The sequence below is a fragment of the Rhamphochromis longiceps genome, linkage group LG11, assembly GCF_057381845.1.
Source record: "Rhamphochromis longiceps isolate RC_006_pf linkage group LG11, R_longiceps_female_GT1.1, whole genome shotgun sequence".
NCBI lineage: Eukaryota > Metazoa > Chordata > Actinopteri > Cichliformes > Cichlidae > Rhamphochromis > Rhamphochromis longiceps.
Genome location: NC_140567.1, coordinates 15,783,891 through 15,803,446, shown reverse-complemented (window position 1 = coordinate 15,803,446; position 19,556 = coordinate 15,783,891). Strand labels below are relative to the sequence as shown.

General features: G+C 40.0%; 1 protein-coding gene across 6 annotated transcripts in view; it reads left to right on the top strand.

Moving 5' to 3' along the window:
* Window positions 1-722: 722 nt before the first annotated feature.
* Window positions 723-19,556, top strand: part of LOC146658748 (zinc finger protein 516-like) — a 50,630-nt gene continuing 31,796 nt past the window's right edge. For 4 of the 6 annotated variants that reach the window (XR_014913751.1, XM_085422469.1, XM_085422472.1 and 1 more), the window contains exon 1: window positions 723-880. The gene's annotated coding sequence lies outside the window, so the exon portion shown is untranslated. Of the gene's footprint in view, window positions 881-3,167; window positions 3,462-19,556 lie in introns of those variants that run through there. The other 2 variants (XM_085422470.1, XM_085422471.1) reach the window with 2 other exon arrangements.

The following is a 19,556-nucleotide window of genomic DNA, read 5'->3' as shown; positions in this document are numbered from 1 at the left end:
TGGCAGCATATTATCTATGTGTCGTTGTACAGTATGTAACAGCTGTGTTAAAAAAGGGAAAGAGGTTCTCTCAAGGTTAAACACACAATGTAGTTACTCAGATTTTGTTAACCATATGGTTAACAATATATATTTATATATATATATATTGGTTTATCTTACTGCAATATGTGTATATATATATATATATATATATATATATATATATATATATATATATATATATATATATATATATATATATATATATATATATTGCAGTAAGATAAACCTTATCATCTCTATACTCTAGATAGATCTCAACAACATCCTGGATCAACTGTCAATATAATCAGACTCGACGGGAGAAGAGTGAAATTTCATCGGCACCTTGTGTCTTTATGTGTCGTGGCATTAAAAAACAAAACAAAACAAAAACCTGAGCGTTTTTCTAAGAAGTGGTTGGGTTGGGCAGTTTCACACTCCTGACGCACTTTTTTGAGTCCTTAGCAGTATCAACAACTTTTCGCTGATGAGACAATAGCAGATAGTTCCATTTAATGCGTGAGAAACCATTCGGTTGGAGAAGAGGGGTGTCAGGAAATTGCCAAAACACTCACCCAAAGACGAAGTCGAGCATATTTATTTTAAGTCACGAGCCTGTGTGATATGAACGGTAAGAGCTGAGTTTATGCATGTGTTACAAAAACGAAGCACAAGCGTGATGGTCGAGTGAAAGCGGAGAGGAAACCTTGCCCCCCCCCCCCCCACCTCACGGGACAGAATGGATTCGACCTACTCAATCATACTCTTCAGCATACACTGCAAAGAGCATGCTTTCACCTTTAGGATTGTCTGTGCTTCTTGAAGTCACCCTGGATTATTCTTTTGGATAACGCAGGTACGCACATCTCGTCTTTCCCTGCCTTTTAGACACATAGAAAAACACAGGGGCGATCTCGTCGGTGTTTGGATTTGGTTGTAGGTGGTATGCGATTGTCTGATCTAGATTTATAAATAGGTTACATGCAAGAAAGGGTGTAGTGGTTGGTTTAAATACATATGTATTTCTATATATATAACAGTGTGTGTGTATATATCGTGTATGGCTATCACAATGTAACATAACCAGAAGTATGTACAAGTGTGTATAAATTCTCCACTCTTTACAGATTTACAGACACTGAGTGAGTCACAGCAGTTTGATGATACTTCGAATTTGTGAGACTCCTCATACCTAATGTGATCCTTCAAAAAAAAAAAAAAAAAAAGGAAGGAAGGATAGAAAAAAGGGACTAAACCAAACTAACGCGTTTGAATAAAAGGTGGAGTACTTGGTTAATATGCTCCACCGACATCCTTCAGCTCAGGCAAACTTTCCATCAGCTCGACACACACACATACACACACACACACTCATCTCTTCCTTGAGTAATGTTTTGGATAATAAACTCTATCATTGCAGCATCAGAAACACAGATGGCAGCTGTAGACTTCTGAGTAGTGTTAAAAAAAAGAGGCAGCTCAGAGGCTCAATACAGAAAACATCCAAGAGGAGGAAGAGGAGGAGGAACAGTTTCTCTCTCTCTTTTTTAGAGATTGTTTTATTCACACGGAGGGTGGAGGTGGACGTTAGGGAAGGGTGGGGGCAATATCCATATTAGGAAGCCGTGTCCTACATAATAGACATGGCACAACTGCCACTGAGCAAGGCACAGGTGCCGGGCAGCAGTCGGGGTCCGGTGGCTCTTTTAGACCTTACATATGAGGATCTGAAACCGCTGGAAGCTCTCTGGTGTGTCGCGTTTCTTCTTCTTTCAATCTCTGCGCCTGCTGAAGCTCTCACAATCTGCATGCGGGGTGTGTGCCCGTACGCGTGTGTGTTGGGGGGGTTGATCGTGTAGTTCGTGTGAGATAGTGTAAGTAGGAGCTACTACTTGCCCCCCCGCAGTTGATGACACACACCTACAGGATGTGTGCCTGCTGTTATGGTAAAGGTTCACAATAGCACTAAGCTCCAACCGGGGGGGTTACTGCAAGACAATTGGGATGACTGAGGCTTGTTTCGCCTTGTTTCACATAACCGTGTACGTGACGTGTACATACAGGTGACTGTGATACAAAAATGAGGGAGTGTATGTGCGTGTGCAAAACTAAGCCCAGAACACCAGTGTCAAAGGGATTTCATACCAATATAACACACGAGCACATTTGCGCACGGGGGTCATTGTGAGATGAGCGTCTTCTTCACTAATCTGTACACTTTATCATTAATTGCCAATACACATGCGGGCGCCAGTTCACGTGTCCCTGATAGGAAGCGATGGACATACGTGAAAGCACGAAGAGTGGAATGTGCGTCCTCTGCGTGGGGGGCAGAGGTTTGGTGACACCGCGAGGACAAACTTTTTTTCTTCGCTTTTGTTCGCCTTCGATCTTGCACCTCACCGTTTCACAAACACAATCTCTCTCTCTCTTACACACACAGATGGGGCTTCTTTCCATGCACGGTGCGTTCAGGTGCTCTCATAACCTCTGCCATTCACATGCTAGAAAATGTGATCAGAAAGTAGTGTGTGGTGGTTTTAAAAGAGGAAGGATTTGTTGAATCTCGCTGTGACATGGGGGATGTTGCATGGCTTATGAAAAGATAGTCTGTGCGGACCAGCCTAGTGTGCTTCCTTTACTTGAAACGCATGCGAATTGTAGGAAATGGAGTGACTCAACGTGAAAAGTAACAAATACATGAAATTATTAATTTTAATGAAGTGACATCAAAAACTACAGGCTAATCTAAATCAACAATGCCCCGCGGAACCTTTATTTCCAATCACTCAATAAATGTCTTACTCAATGCAATCCGCAAAGTGACGTCTTCCAACGTTATCTGATCATTCTGTGTACAAAAGTTATTGACTCAAAAGACGAGCAGATGAGAGAAACCAGAAAATACAGAAACTATATAAATGCCTAAGCAAAAATAATTACCATTTAACTGGCTAGCACCTCTAACAACACACGCCATAATGTACACTATCTTTTAGAGCCGTATTCAACATACAGTAGTATTTGTTTACGTCGCTGCTAAATTTACTACATAATTCCAACCGTGTGTCACTTTATCCCTGAGTCATGACATATCCGACAACACCTAAAAGCATCAACAGCAGCGAAACGACAAGAGACAAGACAGACAGAGAGAAAGAAGCAGAGAGAGGAACCTGTACTGTGGTAGCTACAACACAAGGAGACAGGAATTCGGCCGAGATAATAATAATAATAATAATAGTAATCGTGCAGGATTGTGGCGAAGTTGATCAGCGGGCTGCTGTTGTCAGTCGCCGCACTGGCTCACACAGCGGGGTCTCCTCTGTATCTCTGCTGGATCTGGACTCTTGGACGCTTTAGGAAACCTGCACCCCCCGCCCCCTTTCTTTCTCCGACTGTTTGAGCTGCTCAGCGTTGTTTTAACTGGTGAGGAAGTGAGTTCACATAATTATTACTGTTTGTAATTTAGAGGGTGTGTTCGTGCTGGCTGGTCTTGCTACTACTACTACTGCTGCTGCTGCTACTACTGCAGCAGCTGCTGGTGCTCCTGCAATCTTTGGCTGTTACACATTCTTTAGTTTGAAACCTTGTCATTTCCTTTAAGTGAGAGGCGAGAGAGAAGTGACTAAGAGAAGGTCAGTAAAAAAAAACCGGCATGTGCTACAGTGGAGATAAGGGTCATTTTGGGGAATGTTTGACTGATAAGTGGAACCTTGTGGCTAGGAAAAGCAACAACAACAAAAAGAAGAAGTAGAAGCCAACATAATCCTGTGATACACTTAGGAATGGTGCTATGCAAATAGTAGGCAAAACTGACATCCCAAAGGAGCTTCACGGGGATATTAGAACTATATCATAAAACACTTTCAAACGTCTTAATGGTAGCAGTAAGTGTAAATGATAGCTGCACTGTAGGTGATAAAGGAGGATAAAACAAAATCAATAAAGTGATGCATATTATAAGGGGTTGTAAAGAAAGTTGTCACTGGAGACAGTTATGTAAAAGCATAGTTTGCAGTAGAGATAGAGGAGAAAGTGTGCGCATGCATGGCAGTGTGCACATGTGCCAAAACAGGCTCACCTTCCTGCTTTGTAGTTTGAGCAATACAGATGATGAAAAAACACACAGGGAGGGAGGAGGGGGGTAGCTGTTCTCTTTATCTGCTGGTGTAGGAAGTTTGACTTCAAATAGGAGCCTAAATAATGGTGGCTTTGTATCGAGTGGAGTTTCCACACACACACACACATGCGTATACACCAAATACTGTGATATTCAGCTGTTCCCTACAAGTAAGAAAATTTTGGCAAAAGGGTTGTGTTCCCTTCACTGTCCCCCGCTACAACGGCTTTGTTTCTAATTGTGCACGGGACTCTCAGCTGCCAGTTTTCTCTTGTCTATTTTCTTTGAGATTGACTTTCTGTGGCATACTGTTTTCCCCTGTAGCTGTTGAAAGATACAGCATTTTTCTTCTGTGTAAGGGTCACACACACAAACACATACAGAAAGAGAAAGAAGTAGAGAGCGGAGGGAGCGAACAAGGGAGGAGGGAGGAAGAGAGGCAGAGTGTGTTGTTTTGCAGACAGGATTACATTGTCTCCCCCATGTTAGATTTCAGACATTATGTTAAATATTTCTAGGCCTGCGACTCTCGCCCTGTGCTCGTGCCAGCAAATATAACACCCTGCAGCACGGCACAACAACAATAAATGATCTAACTTCCCCAAATTGACTGTTAGATAATAAATACCAGTTACGTGTGATCTGAGTCTCATGGATACTAACAAGAATAGGTGTGATAGGCAAACAGATTTAGTCAGTTATGGAGGGGGGTGTTTGGGGAAAAAAGTAGTTTTTCTGAATGTTTAATTGATTTTTTTTTTGTTTGTTTAGTTTTTTTCCTTTTCTTAATCCAAGAGTGTAGGAAAAGCTGTAAACAGGATTAGCTGACGAGTTCAGCGTTGGGGGTATTATTTTTTCTTAGAAGGTTATGTCATAGAAGTAAATAAGCAGTGACGTCACTTGTTGACCATCGCAGCAGAGTGAAAGAGGAACATGACCTGTGTTTAAATGTGAATTATGACGGTTCATCACTTGACTAATACAAATGTAAGTCATGTTCAGGGAGTTGAGAACTTTTTGGAAAGCACAGATGCCTCACATTCACAAACAAGTCCCCGGAGAGCTTATGCATGGCTCGAGTGAAGCCTTTGTGTTTGATTGCCTTCCACCTGCGTGTCTTTGCATAAACCGAAGAAGTGCTGCGTATATCTTCAGTAGAACTGCCTGTCTGTCGCACGTAGTTTGTGCACTCAGTTTTCCATCCCTGTGCTTATCAAGATCAAACTCTGAGCCATACCTTGACTTTTTATCTTACCCTGACACTTTTTTTTTAATTTGTAAAGTTCATCCAGCCCCTAACTCCTCCCCTCCTGTTCTTCCTGTATCTGTGGGAGTAAAATTAGCAATTTAATTTTTTTTTTTTTTTTTTTTTTTGGAGTGGGGGTTTGTATTGTCCCTTCAGAGTGTAGAAGTGTTTTATTGGTGTGGCGAGAAACAATGAGGACAAGGCAGGGCTTTGTGGTGGCAGAAATGCATTTTTAACCCATGTGAATGAATGGCGCCTCACATTCCACAGCAGCAGGCTCTTTACTGAATGGCAGCACTAACTCGGCTGTTTTCATTACTCATTACTGCCTTGTGCCTTTTCACCATGTACAGAGTCATTTACCTTCACCACACTGGAGGGGGGTTAAACACTATACAGACTCTTGTTTATAGTCGATTTTCAGAACTGGACATGGGGTAAAACTTATGATTTGCCTAACTGTCTCTTGCTCAACAATCAGTATTAAAGCTGCTCTAGGATATAGACATTAAGAAAGGATGAACTGATAATGTTCAGTGGGAAAGTTCTGCTTGTACTGATATAATGTGCATGATCTATTGTGACTTTTTAGCTCAGTGTTTTGTCTGTCTGGCCTCGAGCTTTATTGTTCCACTTCATTGTTGATGCTCTCATTGAGTCATTTCCAGCATAGACCTTAAGAGAAAAACTTCATAAATAGTCAGTGTAAAGAGCAAATCATTGGCTAAAAAAAGTGTATATTTTTCTTATGAACTGATGGGAAGTAAAAAAAAAAAAAAAGAGTCGGCAAGAAACATGAATGTTCCTCTTCATAAGCAGGGTGCACAGATTTAAAACAACAATAATAATCCCTGTTAGTATCTTTTTCAGAAAATGGCAATGGCTTAAGTGTCTAAATCTTTTAGTAAAGACCTTTGTAAAAATCCTTTTTCCCTGTAATACTGGGGTGTGAGCATTCTCTGTTGGTGGTATCTAAGACCTTGCTGAATTCACAGAGAATGGTTCCAAAGCTGGCTAATTGTGTTGTCCTGCATACACAATTTGTAAATCCGATCCATTCAGTCCATTTTCCACTGTAATTACTACCCTGCTTTGACCGTACTTTCTCATCTCTGTCCCAACCGTTCGTGGTAATGTTGTGTGGTTTGAAACTATAATTGATATGAAAGGAAAAAAAGTCATCAAATCAGAGGACAGATATGTTTTTGTGCAGAGGCATATAGTCTGAAGTCATTCCGTGTGCCCTGCTGCCCCCCCCCCCCCCCCTTTCCCTCTCTCAGCTCTTCCTTGTTATGTTTTAGATCATATCAGCGCTTTTTACATGAAAGCAAACATGTACGCATCTGCCTTTAGATGGTTAAGTAACTTTGTGACATGCTGAAGTTGGATTGGAGATGGGCAATGATGAACGCAAAAACAATTTTCTGGTATGAATCAGAAATGGAAGAGGAAAAAAATCAAACAATTTATTGTCTTTTTACTGGTGCTCCACAGCCACATCATTTTAATACGGGGTCTAGTGTCTATTCTCTGGTGATGGCATTGATTCCCTGCTACATGGTGGGGGTTTCCACTCTGAAAGGGCAGTCTCTCTGTGTTAGCCTAGAAACACCAAGCTCCTGGATTAAATTATAAATGAGCCCTCCGTGGGAAACGTATTGCTTACTGCTTAGGATAATCAGAAGGAATTTTGCATTTGCTGTCATCCTACACATTTCCAGTGGATGTTTTGTCCTCTCTACTAACTTCTGTTCCTGTGGTGCCCACAGTTTTCTTAAAACTTTTGATAACAGGTGTGCAGTTAATCCCTTTATTCCAATTGCACCTGCACCCTCTACCCCCTCCCGTATGGATCAATACAGTCTGTGCCAAGCCAAGCAGCATTGTCCAGGTACTAAACTGTGAAGACAGATATCTGTCTAAATTAGACCCAAATAAAATGATGTAGTAATCAGGGGATTAAGATAGGAGAGGGGTTAAGGGGTTAGAGCTGGTGGGGGGTAGGGAGGGGATTTAGGCACAGGCCATTTTAGTCATCTACTCATAGTGTTGGGGTGGGGAGAGAAAGACAATGGTGTGGTTTTTTTTTTTTTTTTTTTTGGTTTTTTTTTTAAATTAAGTACGCATCCATTCAGCAAAGTGTGATCTTCAGACTTGGGAAGGATTCACTTTTTCCCACCTAAAGTTTACTAATGCAGTGGTGGAAAACCCCTCTGAGACAGCAAGCCCTAATAGGAGTGAATAACTTCCCTTTGAAAGCCATATATAGATTTTTTTTTTTTTCCAGAAAGAAACCCAGAAAAACCCAGTGTGCACATTTATATAGAGTACATCTGGCACAGCTTACTTTATATCTATCCTTACTAGGGTTACTGATACAATAATGGCAGAGCACAGTTCCCTTCATAAACTAGCTGAAGCTGGTTTAGGTGGGTGTAGGTGCAACCTACAGTAATGATTTTCAACTAAATTCCACATTTTTCATGACATTTTAATACTGTCATTTGCACACATCCACTGAGAGTCTAATGGAAACTGTTTGTGACACAAGGTAGCATTTTTAGTCATTGAGAGATTGCTCATTTCCAAAGTATTTTAGTGATGTTAGGAGTAGTTAGTGTGAGGGGTTCCTCTTACTGCAATGTATTTATTTATTTTTTTACTCAGGTTATATATAAAGTATCTATTTTTATATGTTTACTCTTTTCTTCTTAGGTATAAGCTCCCCAAGAACACATACGTTTGTTTCCATTTTAAATAATGAAATCAACAGCGTAACCCGTGTGTGTATTTGCATGTGCTTTTTATACCTGATGGTAAGAGCTGGATCTTTGGTTCTTGGTAAAAAGAAAAAACAAACAAATAGAATAAAATAACTAAATTAGTACAACACCCCCCTGAAACAGGTCAATTTGAGCTTTTAAAATTTAATACAAATCCTATATTTCCATACTTTGTAGTGCAAAATAGAAAGTACACTAAAATAATGTTAGCAGGCATTTGCAATTGCTGCTGGCAGCCTAAGCTAAATATGGCAGCTCATCCTACTAAACCTAGCAAACAAACATTTTTAAAACATCATCTCCATACCTGAGCTATGTGTGTTGTGTGTCTAATAAGCCTGGTTGCCCTGATACAAGAGCCAAATGCATGCCATTTACAAAGCATGGCAAAGTTTTCTCTTCTCTTTTTCTAGCAGCCATGCTAACTCTACATGCTAACATTAGCCTTCTGCTCTTGAGGCAAAACTTGTTAAAAACTTCAATTAGCGAACCCAAACCTCTACAGGACTCGCGCAGGATGAACCAGATATTAAATAGAAAAAGATATAACAGTCGGACTGTTATATCGACTGCTAAACCAGTGTGTCATACATTTGCGCTACATTGTACCTTTTTGACACGTGTAGGTGTGTGCCAGTATTTTTGCAGTTTTCCACCACTGACAGTTTGCCTGGTCTGATTAGCGCTATTGCTGATACTCCTACTAGTTGCCCTAATAAATAATATTTTCACCAGCTGTGAGTAGGCTGGGACCATCACTGAAATCAGGGGTGGGCCCCGCTGAGTGGCTGATGATCTGATGATCAGTGTTGGATATCGACTCCATTTATCAGTGCCGCCATTTATTAGCGGACGACGCTCACAGCAGGGTTGGGCCTGTAGGGATGCAAGCAGTGTTGCAGAGTCTTGTCAGTGCATAGATTTCTTCAGTTACAAAGAGTGGGATGTGTTGGAGAGTTTTTGCAGAAAATCTGACTCTTGCTTCAGTTCAAACACAAGCTCCTTTGCCACATTACAAGCCACATTGTCCATCACCGTCACTCATGTTGATTTTCCGCCTTACGCATTATTGACGATACAATGAAATAACAACCAGGAGCAACGCAGCGCTGAGCTGACTGCGCTGGATTCATTAGCGGCACTTATCAGGTTTGAGCTGACATAGTGATCATAGTTAATAGATTTCTGCCTGCGTCCATGAACCGAAGCTTGGCATCGTTGCTGTGATTGCTGCTGGATTAAAGAAGAGAAATAAGCTTAGCTGAGAGAAACAGCCCAGAGGACCACGTGGCTATGATTGGGGATTCAGAGAGAGAGAGAAGAGGAGAGGAACGGCAGTCTTTGTCCAGCCCAGATGTCACTGTAGTAGACTGCCCTTATTGATCTGCTGCTTTACACAAACACACACACATATCCTGCACACCACTCACATACACGGTCTAATTAGATAGCTATACAAAGGAAATTTAAGAAGTGAGACCTTCAATTTGGCTACATAAACACCATTTACTGCTGATTTATTACTTACTTTACATTGAAATATGTGTCTCGTTATAGAATATTCTTTTGTGCGTAAGCATACATCAGTTGAAGAATATTTTGAAATATCTCCATCTCTGCATTCTTTCTACCTTGCCTGGCCTGGTTTTTATGTCTGTCCTTTTTTAAGGTTTGATAAACCAAGACGACACAGTCACTTAGCATGTAGGTATCTGTGTGTGTTTCACAGGGCTCGGCAGGGAGGGGACGCAGCACCCAAACTTAATCCAAACTCACAGCAGCCCAGAGGGCATTAAGGGTGGGTGGGGGATTGGGTGAACCCATTCCTAAGAAGAGAGGTTCATTTTTTAACATACCCATTCCCTGCCGTCTAATAAACACACTAAATGGGGATGCAAGTGCCTACAGAAATTTTTAAGAACCCCATTGCTTACATGTACAGGTTCAGATTTTTTTAAGGCTTGATTTCTTTGGAAAATTCACCACAGTCCAAAAAAACGTATATGCAGGGAAGAAGTTAAGAATAGGTGACTTCCACTTGGGCAGCACAGACAAAGAAAATGCCACTTATGGGAACTAAAAATGCAAACATAAAAAAAGAGGAAGTTATGAATAACCACTTTAAAAGTAATTGTTTTACTTCTTGCCACACTGTCCCTACACACACACACACCTCCTCATTAACTACTGTTGTCGCTCCATTCTTATATATAAAAAAAACTTTAAATACAACACACTTTAAAGTCTGCTGTCTACTTCTCCACTTGACTTGATCCATCTTAAGTGCCCCATATTTACTACTACATTGCTAGCAACGTCTATTAGTTAGAAGAAGTCTTTTTGGGGGGGAGGGGGGACACAGAATCAGAGAGAAAATGGAAGAGGAGTGGATGTAGTTAGTCCAGATTGAAGGCCAGTGATGTTACATGTCTGACTAACTTAGGGAAACAAGCTGGAAATGTCTCCAGGCTACTGCAGCTAATCATTCAGCCCACAGAGGAACTGATCGTTAGCCACTGATGTCAGCCTAACCTTGCCACGATGTGTTCTAGTGAGTTGTGTTTGTATGTGTGTGCGTGCGGGTTGTGGGGGTTATAGATGGAAAGATGGACTTTACTCTGTTTAAAAAAAACAAAAACAAAAAACAAACAAACAAATGCTGATCATAATGGATGAGGAACCGCCTCCTGCTGAGGGAATATAACATAAAAATACAACAATTGCTGTAACAAACTCCCCAAATGTTCATGTTTTACTTTTTCTCAAAATGAATCAATAGAATGAATAACAAGAAAGAGCAAAGAAACAAAAACAGAAAAACATCCAAATTTGGGTAATATTTACTCTGAGACCACTATCTATTCAACTATAGCAAAATTAAAGCCCTCTTGGAGAAGAGGGACAGTCATAGAACAGTGATTACATCATCTCTGAGGCACTGAGGAAGTAGGACCAGGAGGTGCTCTGGGTCAAGCAGGCGTCAGGTTCACTGAGGACAGAGGTGAGGGGGAAGAGGGTCGCCCAAAGACTAGCCAGCTCACCCGAAATCTCAGTGTGGCTCAGACATCCAGGTGAATTGCAAGCATGCATGCGTGATGAAATCAATCTGGATGCAGATTGGAGGCCATGTGCGTGTCTGTGATCTGCTCTCGAGGATTCTCCTGTACATGGAAGGAGAAGGGAAAACAACCTTATCACTTTAACTTTTTTTTATCTTTCTGTGTCTGTTCCATATGGCTGGTAGGTTATAGTTTGCAGTCAGAAGTAGCACAAATACTGAAGCGTTGTTATGACTGGGAGTGACATACGTTGCATTGTGTGCTCTTTCAAGTGAGACCAGCTGAAGATGTAGAGACTAGTTGAGCTCTTTGCCTATGTTTGTCTATTTCTTAGATCAAACTATTATGTAATATTAAAAGTAAAGTTCGCTTTCAAGAGGAAAAAAAGTTACTAAAAGATTTTTTTTTTGTCTCCCAAGGGAACAATGAGAAGTCTAACAAATATCCTCAGGTGCTGCCACTTGAGTTAGCATCAGTTGGGACTAAAGACTACAAATCTGACAATATGAAAAAGAAAGAAAGAAATGGATGTATGAAAATTGAAAGAAGTGATCTGACTTAATCAGCTACTGAGCCTGCTTGAGTGTTTGAGGCTATTAGCTGGAGGCAACATTACCTCCTACTAACATCACACACATCATTCTGGACAGTCGGTGGCAAAGTTGCCTTTGTGTGAGAATTTGGGAAAAACTTTGTGTAGATTAAAAAAATCTGCAGCTTCAGTGGTTTTCATTTTTAGTATTCATTTAGTAATATCACAGTTATAACTGTATTTAATCTTTGACAGCATCATATCCAGTGCATTTAGCCTGTTAAGAACAGAAACCTGTTTTTGGTCTCCCATTGTGTTTCCTGGTTGCTGTCTGCTTTTTACCTCTGTTCCCAGCTGTCTCTCTGTTCGTCTGTTGCTCCGGGCCTTGCAGTCAACTACACAGGAAAGAAGAGACCAAAGATAGGGAGCTTTTTAGCACCCCCTCCCCACCTTTCCCCCCACCCCCCATCCACAACACACAACCCTAACACCCCAACATCCACAGCTACTAGCAGCAGATGCAACAACACTCTTGACGCTTTGTAAAGAATCCCTCAGCACACAGACAGCCTCCCTTTAGCTATCTGCCTGGCCTCAGTGCCCTGTTCCTACATTGTATCCAGATGTGAGGAGGATGGTTGAAGGGAGGAAGGTAAAAGGGCCCCTGGTACTGCCCTCCCCAGCCCTAGACCATGCCAGCTAATCCCATCCCAATAGCAAAGATTTATTAACAAACTCCCTGCTAAAAAGAAATGAGGCCAGCAGAGCAAATACCCCAGATTTTCATTTCAATATTTGCACGTTTAAATGCTGCACATAGCAACAAACAGCGCAGTGGCCGTTTCTGCTCTTTTACCCTAAAACTAAAACCGAGGAGATGAAAATCTGTTGCTCTTAAATACAACTGGCTGCGATCATCTAATCCCTGGCTGCAGACCTCTATTTAAAGAGCGTAGCCGCTAATCCCATCAGATTATACCTGACCAACTGTACAAAATCACCTAATTAATAGTCTTAAGGATGGTCACAAAAGGCGGGCTTCCCTTGAAAATAAGACCTTAATAAATCATACAAAAAATCTGACCCATATACAGAGTCATAATCTCGGGCATAATCTCAAACACAGAAACAGGAGACTCAAGGTCAGAACTCCTCATGGTCAGGACTCGTCTAGAAACTAGAATCTGGAAGTGGGTCAAAAAACTCCCAAAACATTTTAATGCAGTAAATGCATTACTTTACACTGAATCATACTGAGACCACTGTGAGATGTAAATTCCCCCTTAAACCACTGCTATAGTTGTGCTATCTGTAACGTCGTACTGGCTTACTGCTGTACATATACTGATATGACTCCTTTAAATGCATATTGATTTTTTTTTAATTTGGTTTGTGTCCCAGAAACAGGTGGTGTACTCAGATTTAAGTATCTGGGCAGCAAGCTCTGTGCCATGAGAGGTAGAACTAAGGAGGAGGTTTTACGGAGCTGTGTGGGTGAATTAGAGTACTTGTATGAGCAAAAAAAATCAGTTTGGGCCAAATTTAAGTTCAAATTTAGAACTTCTGTTTCTATTTTCAAACGTCAATGGAATTGTTATGGGCAGCTTAAAACAAGTGCTGCTACTAAATGTGTGGAACTAATTTAGACTGCCTTATTAGATCAGTTCAGTGCATGAGGTATTGGTTAATTCTACAATAAATACGTAATTAATTAGGCTGCATCACACTGGAAATATAAGCAACTAGTTTTCTTAGTCTCTTGCCCTGACTCTTTCCAATGCTTCCACATTATTGTCCACGTGTACGACCACATATATGATCCTAAACTATATTTGTTGCTATGACAGTGCCATATTTTTTTTTTCCTTTTTGTATGGTAGAGCCCTGCTTATCTTGAATTGATATTATTGCAAATGCAGGTTTATCAGCAGACTTTGTGTCTGCCTCCATGTGTTTATGTTTCTTATTAGAAGTTAGCTGTGTCCATTTTTAGTAACCCATCCTGCCATCTTCAGTCAGTACAATGTGTTGTGTAAAGTTGTCCACTGGTGCGGTTTGGAGAGGGGGACTGTGTGTAATCCTCAATCCTCTGTCCCTCACTTCATGTGTGAGCTGTTGCTTTTTAGCAGTGGTTAGGTGGCTGGTTGCCTGGTTTAAATGGCCTGGGTAATGCAAGCAGCTCCCACTGGAGGTTTCTGATCTCTTTAGGGAAAGCTGTGCAAACATCACTGTTTGATGCAATATTTGCCTTCTCCTATATTATCCTCAGCTGCCTGTCCAATTTAATGACTCAACATTAAGTGGTGAGCTGCGTCAAGCTGCTACAATTAAGAATTTGGGCTTTTTCTCAGACTTTCATTATCAGAATACAAAATTGATTGTTCACTGAAAAGAAGACTTGATGGGTAGATTGCTACAACTACATAACTTGAATGGTTATGGCTAAGCACATAACTCTAACCCTTCGTTGTCTTAGAGTTTTTCTTTAATATAATATACAGTCATCTTGGTGCGATAGACAAAACTTAATTCAAATTCAGTCAGATATCTCCTGGAAGTTAAAGAGTTCATCGAGATCGAGCACAGGCAAAGCTGCCAGACAGCCTTTTTTTCTACAGTTTGACTTGACCTTCAGGAGGTTTTTCATCTTACATTTTTAAAAAAGTTAACACAATAGAAAGGTATGGAACACAGTGAGTTAAAAGATCCTACAAAGTTTCTCTGATCATGAATTGAACCATGGCCATTGTGGTTGTGTGGTATGCCTTAACCACTGGTGCACCAGACATAATATTTCAGGAACAATATGTTCTGTCCAGAATTGAATGATAAACTAACTCATTAGCAGTGTAGGGACTAATGCGTTATTAGGTAACGCGTTACAGTAACTGCGTTATTATTGTGGTAACGAGCACAGTAACTAGTTATTATGCCAAAATCAGGAACGCGTTTATCGTTTCTGGGATTTAGATAGGGTCGTTATTCGTTACTTCGTGTGTTGCGTTCGACTTACCTCAGAAATTGAAACACGGACCTGGGAATGATGTCACACTCGAGTAAACGGCGTTCTGGTTAGCCTCGTCAGAGAAGTCGGGGTTCCAATATGGCGACGCCCTCGAAAACGGTTGTTTTGCTAGCCCTCTACAAAAACAAATTACTATTAAACACATATGCAGCTCATCTGCAGTCTGGAGTTACCTACATCTTCCTACTCGGAAGGCAGAATTTCCGAGTTCCGAGTACAATCGAAAGCACCACGACTGCAGTTTCCGTGTTGGACATAAAAAGTGCACGTGACGCTGTGACGTAGGCTAGAATCTTAGACCACTGAAGCACTAAATCTACCATCATATTTGATTTATCTACATGACCTGACTGGAGGAAATATTATTTTGGTTAAATATTGACTATTTATGTGGCTAAAAATATTTATTATTTTATTTTTCTTTGTGAGGCTGAAAATACTTTTAAGTTTGCCCGCCATTACTGAACATGAGGTCTCCAGTTGGTGCAGTTCAGCTGTTTTCAGTTAAGTTTACAAAGAATGGACAAACCTCACTGTGTTTATGTTGAACCATTTTTGCACTAAATTATTTGCACTATTTTGATACCTACAGCTCCTAAATGGTCTGAGGTACAGTTTAGTGTTGGCACTGCTAAAAGTATACTTTCTACCCATTTCAATGATAAAAATAAATATACCTTTCAAAAGTTTATGTCGTGTTTTGTTATCCACTGCTTCTTCCTAGTGATACTACGTACAAAGATTAGATTTATAACACTGTTGCACCAACCCCAAAATTATGTGTTTGCATTTATAGAGGTTTGAAACAATAGAAATAGATTAAAATAGACAGATAAAAAGTGAGACACAAAAACAAACATTGTTCATTTCTAATTTAGTTTCATTCATTTCATCATTAACTTGCACTCACACTACTACACTGACATTTTAGGTTCAGGCCATTAGGTGACACAGTGCATTTGTGGCAGGATAGCACTAACATGTAAGCAAGCTAGAAGACTGGCATCCTTGCTGGTATCCAGTTAGGGAACCAACACATTAATAAGAGAATTCTGAATAAAACCAAAGTTAATTTCCCTAGTAACTAGTTACTTTGAAAGTAACGAATAACTTGAGGTAACTGAGTTACTTTTGATAGAAGTAACTAGTAATGTAACTAAGTTACTAATTTAAAGTAACTTACCCAACACTGCTCATTAACTTCATAAAGTCTGTTGTAGACTACTGTAGCTCCATGAACACACTGTGACAGCTAAAGAAAAAGGCAAAGCCTGACTCTGAAAGAGTCTAAACACACTATTACTCTTTGAGGCCATAATTAGCCCCAAAGTTGCTTTGAGGTAAGCTACCAGAAGCATGGTAGCATATCAATAGCTAGAGTAACAGCATGCTCTTTGTGATTTTTAAAAGAGGTAACACATGCTAACCTTCCAGATTTAGCATCTTAACATGTTTACATTTGCTAACAAATTAAAATTTGGTGCTCAATGAAAATCACATTTAGTACAGGTTATGCTCATGAAAGTATTATCTCAATAAATACTCGAACGTCAATAAAAGTTAATGGAAAGTCATTTACCATTTTACCATTTACCATTTACCATTGTGTAGAGTTTATCTTGGAACACAAACGTTAGCCAAAAAAGGTATTTCTACAAACTAGAGATGTCAAGCTAACTTAATGATGGAACTGTGTGTGATTGTACAGAGCAAAGGTTATGTGGGCAAGTAGGCTACTCTTTATAGTTGTTATATACCTTTGTTGCCATCATGTTTCAATCGGAATCAAAGTACTATGATAATCCATGTTTATCATCAGTCAGTGAGGTGCTAAATATATAAAATTCAACTGTTTTAATAATATAGCGCTGATGCCCAGCAGCTATCACCTCAAGGAATTTAATATTGTATACTACAGACCTTACAAATGAAAAGTACCACTGAATGATTTTTCTACTGAAAGCTTCAGTTTTTATTTAGCAATAATAAATAACAGGAAAATATAAGAACTACAAAAATTATTTCATTACTAAAACTGTTGTTCAAAAAGTCTGAAAACCTAGTGTTTCAGAAGTATTAGAGATTTTGTTATAGTTTCACAAACTCATACACTGCATGTACAAGATACTTGAATACAGCAATTTGTTATCATTAACTTATTTGTTATCACATAACCTATTACTAGACAGGGTGGCAGCCTGACGTTCATGCCAGTATACGTTCTGCTTGCTTCTACATGTCAATATGGTAAACCCACTACTATGTAAACAGTGCAACTGGTGCAGATCAGGTTGTGGCATGGAGTTTTATTGCAAACAGGCAGCTTGCATAATTCTGCTTGTTTGCCAGTAGAATGAAGTGATCTGGTTTTCTTAGGCCCACCTGCATCTGGAGGGAAAATAAACTGACATTGTGGGCTGATTTAGATGCATATGGAGTGTTTTCCTCCCTGTTTTGTCATATGTATATTCATCTGTTAGAAACACTTGAAGTGTCTTGGATGTAATTTACTTAGTCATTCACAGGTTTTTCATGTTTTGGAGTTTTTGTGTGTCACCTACGCAGGTGTTGTTCATCTTCCTTTTTTTGTCATGTTTTGCAAGAAAACTTGTCAAATGTGACTTTTGGCTGCTGCTTCTTTGAAACAAGCTTGTTCAGTTAAACCTCTGAAGACAGATGTTCCATCAGTATATATAGTAGCAGATTTAGATCTCTTTTTTCACTGTTATGTACAAACATTAGAAATCTGTAGTGGGAGATTTGTTGTTGTTGTTGCCTGTTTGATTTAATATTTTTCAAGTAAAATATATCAAAACAAAGTAAGAAAATTTCCTGTGTTTAAGAGCTCATGCAGGTATATGAAACGTGACAAACAGACATGCATGTTCACACGCACACATCCACATTTGAGCTGCACAGCTTGGTTGGAGGAAGAGGGGAGGGGGTTGTTACAGTGTAACTATACTAGCAGATTGTCTCTGTAGGACTGTTGGATGAATGTTAAGAGACAGTGCATTCTAGCCAATTTCCTGTGCTGTGGTTACTCTGCAAATAATCGCTGTGATGTCTGGTATTGGTGTTTGGACTCTGCTCTCCTGAAGAATTTGATTACAAGCAAAAAAAAAAGGGAGAAAATGCAGTACTAATGAGCTAAAAGTTTTTTTTTCTCTTACCAATCTTCTCAACAGACAGTGGTGATTTGCAGTCCAAATTCCTAAAAATATTGCATACGCCTGTAAAATGGACATCTGCAGTGTGCAGCTCCAACGCTGCAGCTCTCACACTCTCTCTTTCTACCTCGATCTCCCACATCTTCCCTTCTCGCTCCTCTCAGTCAGCTCTTATTATCCTAATCCATCTCCTGCCATGACTTTACATCACTATTTACCACTTATCTTCCCTCTGCTGCCCTCCTTCTCATTATTTGCTCAGCCTTTTCTACTCTCCCTGACATGCATCTATCTCCCTCTCTTGTTTCTGATGCTGCCTTGTTTTCCTCTGTATTGGTTTAGGGTTTTTCCACTGGGCGGGTTAACAAGCCAGCATGATTTCATCAATGTGAATCAGTCAGCCTGATAAGACGTGACCCAGATGGGATCTCCAGTTCTTTTTATACAGCCATCAATCACAACTACCTAGCCACATAAGCTCACACTAACAGTAATGCCTGTCAGCCTGTGCACAGCCTGAAATATGGCATGTAGCTTTAGTGCGCTCTTTAGAAAAACTCTGTCCCACATGAAAGACTAACAATGTTTGTTATTCTCATCTTGCATCCCCAATTCCTGCTTGTTGCTTCTTTTTTTCAAAATTATTTTTGGCTATGAAATCCTGGGCAGATGTTACAGTCAGTGCACACACACACGTGCACACACACACACGTGCACACACACGGACACATAAACAACTCCCGGAATATTCCTCATAATGGTCAATAATAAGTTTACAGTAACCTCAGTGAACTTTGTGGAATCTTATATTTGCGGTGGTGTCACTTTCATATTCCCACTGTAATAATCCCCCAAGGCCCACTATGTTTCTAGGTCAGTGATTTTATAGACATTTGCTTTGTATGCTAAAAACGTGTTAGCTTAGGAAAGAAATAGAAAAGTATACTGATACACCTCTCTTGCCTGTGCAGTAAATGTTAATCTAGCACCAGCAAATTAGCTTAGCTTCCAAACTAAGAAAATTTGCTTAGCTTAGCTTCCTAGCTAATGTTGCTACGTCGCTGCAAATTGTCTCTTTGTTCTTTTAAACGCACTCTTACAGCATGGAAACAAAAAAACAAACAAACCAGTCCTAAATTTAAACTTGTTATGTTTTCTCAAATTTCAAATTTTACAGGTTAACAAACAAAAAACAAATCTTGTTTTCAGTTATTTACTGCAAATTTTCATTTTGAAGATGGCAAACCATGTCTGTTCTTTAAATTATTGTGGTTTACTAACAATACAAGTAGCACAGTCTGTGTAAAAGATGACTGTAACTGCTGTGACATTACCTATTTGTTTTTGAAGTGCCCTTTTAACACCCCCGACCGTTTCCATTGTTGTCATCCTGAGAGCCAAATTACCCCCCAGATGTGATGAGGAGGGGCGGGTCTGACTCTAAACCTACTTGGTTAAAGACCTCTGACCAGTTGTTAGCCAGTGAGTTTCAGTGTGGTTTCATACCACAGATAATCCTCTATTTTGAAAAATAGATTACAAAATAGACTCTATTGTTTATCCAATACGACCCAAAATGAGTAACTGAGCCCAT